The 10,980-nt window shown below is 36.0% G+C and overlaps 1 pseudogene; it reads right to left on the bottom strand.

Moving 5' to 3' along the window:
* Window positions 1–7,186: 7,186 nt before the first annotated feature.
* On the bottom strand, window positions 7,187–7,829 carry LOC102812206 (annotated as a pseudogene).
* Window positions 7,830–10,980: the final 3,151 nt, after the last annotated feature.

The raw sequence follows: 10,980 nt of genomic DNA, 5'->3' as shown, positions 1-10,980 counted from the left end.
AAATTTCAGTTATATAGTTCTGTTACATTTCTGAAAAAGCATTAGAATTTTTTTTCTTCCTTTCCACTTCTGTACTCAACTGACATACTTTTTTCAAAATAAAAATTCCATTATAATAGGGTAAACACTGTGGTGCACTCATGTAGTGTTTACATTATGTTGCTGTTGTTCAGTGTCACTGAATCAGGTCTGACACATAGCTACCCTGTGTAGGGCTTCTGAGGAGCAGCTGATTTACGTTATATATCATCATAATTTCATAAATGAACCAATCTGTAAAAATATATTGTTTTCCAATGGCATATTTCTGGTTAAGGTAAAGACAATATTATGTTAAAACTAGTCTGTGTGGTTGTTATAAAATTGAATGGTATGTATTGCATCTCAATGTAAAGAAAACAAAAATCCTCACCACTGGACCAATAAACAACATTCTTATCAACAGAGATAATATTGAAGTTGTCAAGGACTTCATTCTTCTTGGATCAACTATCAATACTCACGGAGGCAGCAGTCAAGAGATATTGCATTAGGCAAATCTACTGCACAAGACCTTTTTAAAGTGTTGAAGAGCAAAGATGTCAGCTTGAAGACTAAGGTGCACCTGACCCAAGCCATGGTATTTTCAATAACCTCATATGCATGCTTAAGCTGGAGAGTGAATAAGGAAGACCTTAGCATAATTAGTGCTTTTAAGTTATGGTGTTGGAGGAGACTATTGAAAGTATCATGGGCTGCCAAAAGAACAACCAGATCTCAATGCAGTTACCAAATCCTGATACCACCAAAGAAAAAACCTTTATCATATTTGTGACTTCTGTTTACAGTTTGAGTCTCTGCTTAATTTGCTCTCCATTTATATATCTGAAACCATTCACCTTCAGAAAATTTTCATGTTTTAGTGTTAATGTACCTTTATACTCAGGACTAGTCAGACATCAACTATTTGTTATTAAGTTGTTGTTAAGTATCCTCGTGTCATCTCCAACTCACAGCGATCCTGTATAGGATTTCCAAGTAATGGCTGTTGCCACACCAGGACTCTGTCAACTATTTAGCAGCTGTGAATTAATCTGGCCTTAAGGTTTGGAATCAGATTTCTTTAGTGCCCTCATGCATGCCAGATGGTTGCTTAGCAAACTGGGACATTTTTTAGTCCCTAGGAAATGGAAGAATGTTTCCAGCTGTCAGTAACCTGATCCAATAAATGTGAGCTCTTGATAAAATTTATTTTGTCTCGTTGCTCTACTACTTAAACTATCAATTTTCAGTCTTCAAGAGTTACATAAGAGATTTTGTTTTATAGAACTCATTATGATTTTTTTTTCTTTAATTTTAAGCTCATTTATCAGTAAATGTTCTCATAGCACTCAAAACCTGGGGATTGGGGGGTGAGGGGAATCTCTAGAGTCCAAAGAAAATATATGACTGAATTGCAATTCAGCCAAATTTCAAAATGAAATGCTTGATACTTTACATTAGGAATGAATAAATTAAAAAAAAAAAAACATGCTAAAATGCAATTTTTAATACATTATGTTGCTTCTATTAATAAATATCATCATATAAAAATAAAATAGTTTTCATTAGCTATTATTGCAAACAGTCCTCTGTCCTTCCATTTCCTAGCCTTGCTTAATACAGGAAATGACATTGCTCAATAAACAGTGAGCCATTGGCTACCTGTAACTGTGATCATTTCCAAATCTCAATCCACAATTATTTCCTCTTCTTTCCATCACCTATGCTTCTCAGAAGCCCTTCCATTATCATACAATTTACATGAATTGCTTCTTATCCTTTTAATGCCCAGAGACCAATCCACAAGTCGCATCAGTCACCTTAGAGATAAACACGATAGATTATAATAGGAGATACAATATATCAAAGACTTCCTTTTATGTCCCTAAATATATTTTCCTTAAGACATTTATTGTAATATAGTAATTCAGCTGTATCAAAGATCATTTACATATGTATGTTGTTATTGTTAGGAACTCTCCAGTTGATTTCAACTGATAGCAGCTCTATGTGCAACAGAATTTATTATTAAAAATAAGAAATACAGAACACAAAAGTGATAATCACACACTAGAAGGTCATGGATAAAGTAGGAGAAAATGTGAAACAAAACTCAAAGTCATAAAAAAGACCAGACGTATCGCTCAGATAGAGACTGGTGGAACTTTGAGACAATGGAATTGGTTCAATTTTCAGTTAAGCAGTAGATAGATATATAAGGGGGACAACAATGCAAGTGAGATACACACACCTTAGAATGGTCAACAATTCTAGATTAAAAAACAGCATTTATCTAACAAAATTCAGAAAGGAGGAGGAATGGAAACAAGAAGTGGGATTAGGGATGTTATATTGAGGGGGTTGCAATCAAGATGAAGCAAGGTATATGATTTGTTGAATGTAAAACTGATTATCTGTAAATTTTCACTCAGTTCACAATAAAAAAAGTCTCATTAAAAACAGATAATCATGTTATTATTTGGGAACTACTTACACAATGAATAAACCAATCACAAAGCAATAATAATTGCATAAAAGAAGAAAGTAGCAAAGGATATAAAATTTCTGATGGCTGGAGTTTGTAGTTTCTAACAGTATATTCAAATTAGATCTGACAGTTGAGCAAAAATTGTGAAGACATAAAAAAGGTAATGCAATTCTCTGGGTTAAAAGCATTCCAGGAAATGAGAACAGTTGATAAAAAGACCTTAAGGTGGGAAATGGTTGGCATATTCCATAAATAGCAAAGTGACTAGAGAGCTGTTTATACAAGTTAGATAAAATAAAAATGCTGGAGACCTTGGTTGAATTTTTTTAAAGAACATAAAGATGATGACAATGGAGAACTAACTGAAGCATGAGGCTCTTCTGATCACAGAATCCTGTGCAGATGTGCAGGTTAAATGCCTATAAAACAAGCTTGTTTTTCAATGTGGTTGGGACAGAGTTAGTGAGTGGGAAATGGGTTCATAAAACTGAAGAGAAATTAATTATTTCAAAATAATTTGGCCACTGAGGGTGCTTAGAGTTTTACATTTACAATTGAGTGAAGTGGAAAGCTACAGAATGGTTTTGAGGAAAAGAATGATGCTTTGACTTACAGTTTGAAAAATACATTTGGGTGGACGAGTATTATTTTAGGCATTCAGGTTAATAGTTTTAATATATGTAAGTGGAGTCCAGGTGTAGTGTTTTGAATAAGCACTGGACTTCCACCTGCAAGGTTGGTGGTTCAAACCCACCAGTTGCTCTTTGGAAATCTTATACGGGGCCACTATGAGTCAGAATCAACTGTTTTACACTTTAACAGCAACAGCATATGTGTAAATGGAGTCCTGTTGCGTAGGTACTCCACTGTTAACTGATAAATCATTTACTTAAAACCATCAGCCACTTTGAGGGAAAATAGGAAGCTGTCTGTTTAAGGTCAGCAGTTTGAATCAACCAGTCATTCCACAAGAGAGAGATGAGGCTTTCTGCTCTCATAAAGATGCGTAGCCTTGGAAACCTAGTACGGGATTGTTAGGGGTCAGAACAAACTCAATGGCACACAACAACATACCAGCTCCAATAAAGATTTACAGTCTTAGAAACGCTATAGAGAATCACTGTGAATCAGAACAGACTCAATGGCAGTGGGTTTACTTATTTACTTTGGTTTTATATGTGTAAGTATATAGTAGTCATATAAATGTACATTAAAAAAAGAAAAGTTTGAGTTAAAGAGGATAATTTGACTGTAAGTAAGTTGGTTAAAAAATAAAGTTGTGCCAAAAGAGTGTCAAATTACAGAAGGGGTGTTATTATACTCAATATAGGCTTCTAGATAAATAATAAAACACTGACCAGTTACATCCGCACATAAATATGAGGCTATTGAAAATAGCATGCTCTTGAACACCTTAAAAGGTCCTGTGCAGCAGATTTACCTAATGCCATATATCATTTGATTTCTTGATAGCTGTGTCCATGAGTGTTGATTGTAGATTCAAGTAAAAAAAAGTCTTTGACGACTTCAAACTTTTCTCTATTTATCATGATGGTATTTATTGGTCTATTTGTGAGGATTTTTATTAAAGAATTACTATGATTGAGTGCCAGAGAACAAAAGAAACAAAGAGAAAAAGAAAAATGTTTGAGTTAGGATTCCAAGATATCTAAACGGATATAGAAAGTCATCTGGAGAAAACCCTGTTGACAGAATTGGGTTAGCTGGAAAACAAATGCATTTTGGAAGATGATGTGGAGTAGGTAAATTCTGCATAATATGAGTTTGCTGTAACAACAAACAAATGCTGCAGTTTTTTATGTACACAAGTATCAAATTTTTGGTCAAAACTATAGATATAAATGTGGGATTGTGTTAGAGAACTAAGTGACTATAACCATTAAATTTGATAAAGATTCTGCAAGATTAAATGAAGAGAGCAGACTTGTTAGATTAAGTATTTCCTTATATTTAAAAGTTAGTTTCAGTCTGTTTCTAGCTTTAAGGAATTGCAGGAAAAATGCAATGATATTAGAAGATTTAGACTAAATATCTCTTTGTCTCAGCTTACTAAATGTCTAAGTGATCCTTCTTTAACATATGAAATTTCATGAATGTTGCTGTTGGCATGTCATATAAGGGCCCCACTTCTCAATTACATTTTAACTTCTCAATTTGCAATAAAATTATCAGGAGGTAATCAAGAGTGCATGTGTTGGGGAGGAGGGAAAAATCATCCAGTTCATAAAGCAATTTGTCTTTGTACATAAAACTAAACCACCAACAATAGTCTTCTACTGCAGCATTGTGGATCCCATAAGAAAAATAAATAAATAGCCTAAAGTTGTTTCAGCTCAGTGTCAGAACAAATTGACAAATTCAGTAGAAGAATAAAGTAGTATATTTATCTGAAACAGTAACAGTATTTTTAAAATATTTTTCTTACACTGTTAGATAAGTTTCTAATGAACCTATAACACTATAAAATTTATCTTACTAATATATCTGTACAATGTCATACATTGAACATATGGTGGTAGGTGTCATGTTCAAATTGTTTTACTATTTGAAATATCCAGTCTATTCTATGACAGCTTAATTACTAACTCCATGAACAACTGAGTTCTGACAATGTCATCACCATTTGGAATCATTTTAGTTTGAACAAAGTGTATTATTATTTATGGATTTGACCATAAAATAAATCATACTGGCACACTTTAAAGGAAGGTATTCATGAAGTTTCATGATTACCTAGGTCTCTATTTGACTATGTTGTTACTGTTGTTGTTGTTGTTGTTGAGTGCCATCGAGTCGGGTCCGACCCATAGCGACCCTGTACAGGGTTGTTACTGTTAAGTGTCATAAAATTGGTTTCAACTCAGCAACCCTTCCGAGGAGTAGCTGGTAGGTTTGAACTGCTGACCATGAGCAGTCCAGTGTTATACTATAATGCCACACCAGGACTCCATTCCACGTTGGATATCCTAAAATCTCCTCCTCCATAGTCAAAGCTAAGCAGAATTTCAATAACTTTAATGTTTAAAAATGGCATACTGTGTGGTATAATAGGTATAAAATAAATTCTTTAAAAGGAAAAAAAAAGATTGAAGCTGTCAAGGACTTCATTCTTGGATCAACTATCAACACTCATGGAAGCAGCAGTCAAGAAATCAAATGACATATTGCATTAGGCAAATCTGCTGCACAAGACCTTTTTAAAGCATTGAAGAACAAAGATGTCAGCTTGAGGACTAAGGTGAGCCTGACCCAAGCCATGGTATTTTCAATAGCCTCATATGCATGTGAAAGCTGGACAGTAAATAAGGAAGATGGTAGAAGAATTGATGCATTTATGTTATGGTGTTGGAGGAGAATACTTAAAATGCCATGGGCTGCCAAAAGAACAACCAGATCTCTTTTGGAAGAATTGTAGCCAGAGTGCTACTGAGGCCAGGATGGCCAAACTTCATCTCTCATACTTCAGACATTTTGTCAGGAAGGACCAGTTCCTGGAGAAGGATATCATGTTTGAAAAGATGGAGGGTCATAGAAAAAGAGGAAGACCCCCCAATGAGATGGATTGGTGAGAACCACCAATGGCGGACACCAACCTGCGAATGGCGGACTCCCTCCTTCCAAGGAGCAGAACTGCGAGAAGACTTATGCATGAAAAGTTCATTGTTTAGCAGAGCGACAATGAATGCCCCCCTTGGTTAGCAGAGCTACCAGGGATAATTCATGCAGGTGACCTGCAGTTTCTAGCTTTTCCTTGGAAAAATAGTTTATTTCTGATTTCCTTATAAGAAATTTTAGAAAATCTTGCATTATCATTTGATGCTTTAAACAAACCTCGTGTTATAATAGTAGCCTTTCACATTAACATTAACTTTTTCACCATATTCAATCTTATGTAGTTATAAAAATTGTTTTTTACATTAATAATAAATTTTAACATTAGATATAACCACACTAGCTAACGTTTTAGCAATTCAGGCTTAAAATTGTAAGAAACATTCCAGGTGGTTTAAGTCAAGGACATTAAAGCTTTTAGAAAGCAGCTTAAGAGACAGTCAAGGGCATTGAGAGCTTGCAAACAAAGGTAGGAGTTTGATTAGAAGTTTTGAGAAATTGTTAGCATGAGAGAATTACTGCTTTGTTCTTAACTAGGAAACTTTAGGGTACTTTTATGTTCTTGCTTTTATTGTTTGATCAATTATATGTATGATCAGTTATAGTAAAAATTATGTTTTGGATTGTAAGCTGTAACTAATGAATCTATAGAAAGTATTAGTTGTTGGTAAAGTTAGAAATTAAGATGTAGAACTTTGTTTAAAATTAACCTGACATTTTAGGGAGGATTAGATAGAAACAGAGTTGCTCACAAAAGGCAGACGTTATCACGGTAACTAAGGAGTATAGAGATACAGGAATGTTTGGTGACCTTGTGTTCCTCTTGTACTGTTGATGTAACAATATAATATTTGATTGATTTGTAACTGCTTGTACATGACTGTTATGAGATCATAGTATATTGTAAAGGGCATATAAGAAGCAACAATTTTTGAAATAAAGCAGAAGGTGGCAGTGAGCAGGGAGTCATCAAAGAGAGCTATTACCATCATCTGCCTGAGACTCAAAATGACCCATTGACTCTTTGAGTTTTATTTTATTTATTTATTTTTTTTCATTTGCTGACTCCACATCCTCTTTCGAGAGCCTCCTAATAATTATGTTGAGGCTGGTCCCCAGCACACCAACAATGTGGTGGAACTTGTGGCCCTTCCCCAGACCACGGCTCTTGCAGCCTGTAGATGTCAAACCATCTCCCTGTGCTTTTGAACTGGCTTGGTGATCAACTGGGTGTCAGGATTTCTTCTGATAGCTTTATGGAATGGATCAATGAGGATAACGTCAAAAAATTTGTATGTGGAATCTTCACCAACCCAGTATGAACTCAGGATTCTTAGAGCCCCACAGTGGCATCCAGCTCGCTCCTCAGCCACGACTTGAGGGCTTCTAGCAAACTTCAGCTGGTTAACAACACGATGAACAGGCTTGCTGTAGGCTGCACCTTTAGGCACTGGGCATTTGCAGTCACCTCTGTGCACACGAATCGGATAGATTATATAACCCATAACCTTGCTTGGCCTTGTATCCCAGCCTATGCGCCTTATCTGGCTGGGTGGGATGGGGAGAGGAGGGTGTGCAGTGCAGCAGAGAGCTGGCGGTACTGCCAATAGCAGACCTGCAGGAGAAATCGCATCACATCGGGCTGCTTCTTCCTCCATAGTTCCTGGGTGTACTTGTCAACACCCATCTCGGCTTACCCTGATGGCTGCTGCCGGATGGAAAGCGACAACTTCAATATTATCTCTGTTGATAAGAATGTTGTTTATTGGTCCAGTGGTGAGGATTTTTGCTTTCTTTACATTGAGATGCAATTCATACTGAAGGCTATGCTCTTTGATCTTCATCAGTATGTATTTTAAGTCCTCTTCACTTTCAGCAAGCAAGGTTGTATCATCTGCATATTGTAGGTTGTTAATGAGTCTTCCTCTAATCCTGCTGATGCCACATTTTTCTTCATAGAACCCAGCTTCTTGGCTTATTTGCTCAGCATACAGGTTGAATAAGTATGGTTAAAAAATACAACCTTTCACACACCTTTCTTAATTTTAGACCATTCAGTGTTCCCATGTTCTGTTTGAACAACTGCTTCTTGTTCCATGTACAGATTCCTCATGGGCACAATTAAGTGTTCAGGAATACTTATACTTTGCAATGTTTTCCATAGCTTGTCATGATTCACACAATTGAAAGCCTTTGAACAGTCAATAAAGCACACGTAAACATCTTTCTGGTATTCTTTGATTTCATCCAAGGTCCATTGGACATGAGTTATGATATTCCTTGTTCCATGTCATCTTCTGAATCCAGCTTGAACCTCTGGAGGTTCTCTGTTAAAGTCCTCACTACTGGGACAATAAACAACAGTCATACAAGTGGAAAAAAGATTGAACTTGCCAAATACTTTATTTTGCTTGGATGAACATTCAACACTAATACAACCAGCAATCAAGAAATTAAATGATGTATTATATTAGGTAAATCTGCTATACAAGACCTCCTTAAAGTATTCAAGAGCAAAGATGTCATTTTGAGGACTAAGGTGCTCCTGACTCAAGTCATGATATTTTCAATAATCTTATATGCATGTGAATGTTGGACAGTAAATACGGAAAATCATACATGAATTGATGCATTTAAGTTATGGTGTTGGAGGGGAATATTAAAAGTACCATGGACTACCAAAAGAACAAACAAATCTGTGTTGGATGAAGTACAGCCAGATTATTTCTTGGAGGCCAAGATGGCCAAACTTTGTCTCTCATACTTTGGACATACTACTAGGAGGAACCAATCCCTGGAGAAAGATATAATGTTTGGTAAATGGAGAGTCAAAGGAAAAGTAGAAGACCCCTAACTAGATGGATTGGCACAGTGGCAGTATCAATGTCCTCAAATGTAGCTATGATTGTGAAGTTGGCACAGGACCAGACGGTCCTTTGTGCATAGGGTTTCTATGAATCAGTTTTGACTCAATTTCACCTAAGAACAACAGTAACAACAACAATCATCTTTCTGGTATTCTGTGCTTTCAGTCAAGATCCATCTAACATCAGCAATGATATTCCTCATTTTGCATCCTTGTCAGAAAATAGCTTAAAACTCTGGTGGTTCCCTGTCAACGTACTGTTGCAGCTGTCTCTGAATTATCTTCAGCAAAATTTTATTTGCATGTGATATTAATGAGATTATACAGTGATTTCCATAATCCATTGGGTAATCTCTCTTTGTAATGGGCACAAATATAGATCTCTTCCAAATAGTTGGCCAGGTAGGTATTTTCCAAATTTCTTGGCATAGATGAATATGCGTTGCATCCAGTGCTGCATCAGTTTGTTGAACGAGTCCAATTTCTATTCCATCAATTCCAGGAGTTTCATTCTGACACTGTGTTCAGTGGATCTTGTACTTCTTTCTTCATTCTATTGACTGTTGAACATATACACACCTCTTGAAATGGTTGCACATTGACTATATGTTTTAGGGATGGAGACTGTATGTTCCTTCATTCTTCATTTGATGCTTTCTGTATCATTCAATATTTTCCCCATGTTGTTGTTGCTGTTTTTAAGTGCCATTGAGTCATCATAGGGAGTTAGGGTTTCTGAGGAGCCGCTTGTGAACTTTAATCATTGACCTTGCAGTGACCTTGCAGTAGAGTGCATTAACCTGTAGTGTCAAACCAGGACTCCATTTTGCCAATAGAATCCTTAAATGTAATTGGAGACTTGATTTTTTCTTCAGTAACCTCAGGTTGAGAAATGCTGAGTGTATTTTTCACTTTTGGTTTTCTAACTCCAGTTATTTTCATAGTTCATTATAATATTTGACTTTGTCTTCTTTAGCTGCCCTTTGAAATTTTCTGTTCAACTCCTGTACCTTCTCGTTTATTCCATTTTCTTTATCATGTCCAGTAGCTTTAAAGCATGGTGTTATCCAATTTCTATGTGTTTGATTTTTTTTTTCCTTCTTCTTCCTATTGTTTATTTCTAATTTTGTAACATTTTGATCTGAGATTTGTTACCTGCTTTATCAATGAACATTGATTGTAGATCCCACAATTGGGTGTTTCAATCTTGTCTCCAATTATCATGATGTTATTTATTGGTCCATTTATGAAAATTTTCATATTCCTAAAATTGAGGTGCAATCAGTATTTGATATTCATCAGTATTTCAAGTCCTTTTTACTTCTAGTAAGCAAGGTCATTTCATCACCATATATAAGGTTGTTGATGATTCTCCCTCAATCAGGATTCCCCTTCTTTTCCTTATAAACCAGTTTCAGGAATGATTTACTCTGCATACAAATTAAATTAATACAATGAAAGGATAAAACCCTGGTGCATACTGGTAGCAATTTTAAATCACCTTGCTTGTTAGTTGCCAAAAAGAACTCAGTGAAGGCTAAATTTATGCCAAGGCTCAAATGGATTTAGTGATCCCATTATAAACTGGTGTTGTTGTTGTACAGGTTCTAACCCATAGTGGTTCCGACCCATAGCAGCCCTGTACAGGGTTTCCGAGGAATGGCTAGTGAGCTTGAACTGCTGACTTTGTGTTTCAAAAAACTTTGCAGTCCAGCACATTAACCCACAGCACCACACCAGGACTCCATTATAAACTGTAGCCTTCTGCAAATTTAGTGCTCAGAATTTAAGCTCTAATATACGGCCACCACTTGTCTGTTGTGCTGTGGTGGTTTGAGTTGCTGTGATTCTGAGGGCTATGCCACCAGTGTTTTAAATAACTAGCAGGGTCACCCATGGTGGAAAGGTTTCAGATGAGCTACAAAACAAAGACAGACTAGGAAGAAAGAGTGACAAACTACTTTTGAATCGC

Source organism: Chrysochloris asiatica, unplaced genomic scaffold, assembly GCF_000296735.1.
Source record: "Chrysochloris asiatica unplaced genomic scaffold, ChrAsi1.0 scaffold00170, whole genome shotgun sequence".
Taxonomy (NCBI): domain Eukaryota; kingdom Metazoa; phylum Chordata; class Mammalia; order Afrosoricida; family Chrysochloridae; genus Chrysochloris; species Chrysochloris asiatica.
The sequence above is the reverse complement of the archived record's forward strand: the minus strand, read 5'-3'. Positions and strand labels throughout refer to the sequence as shown.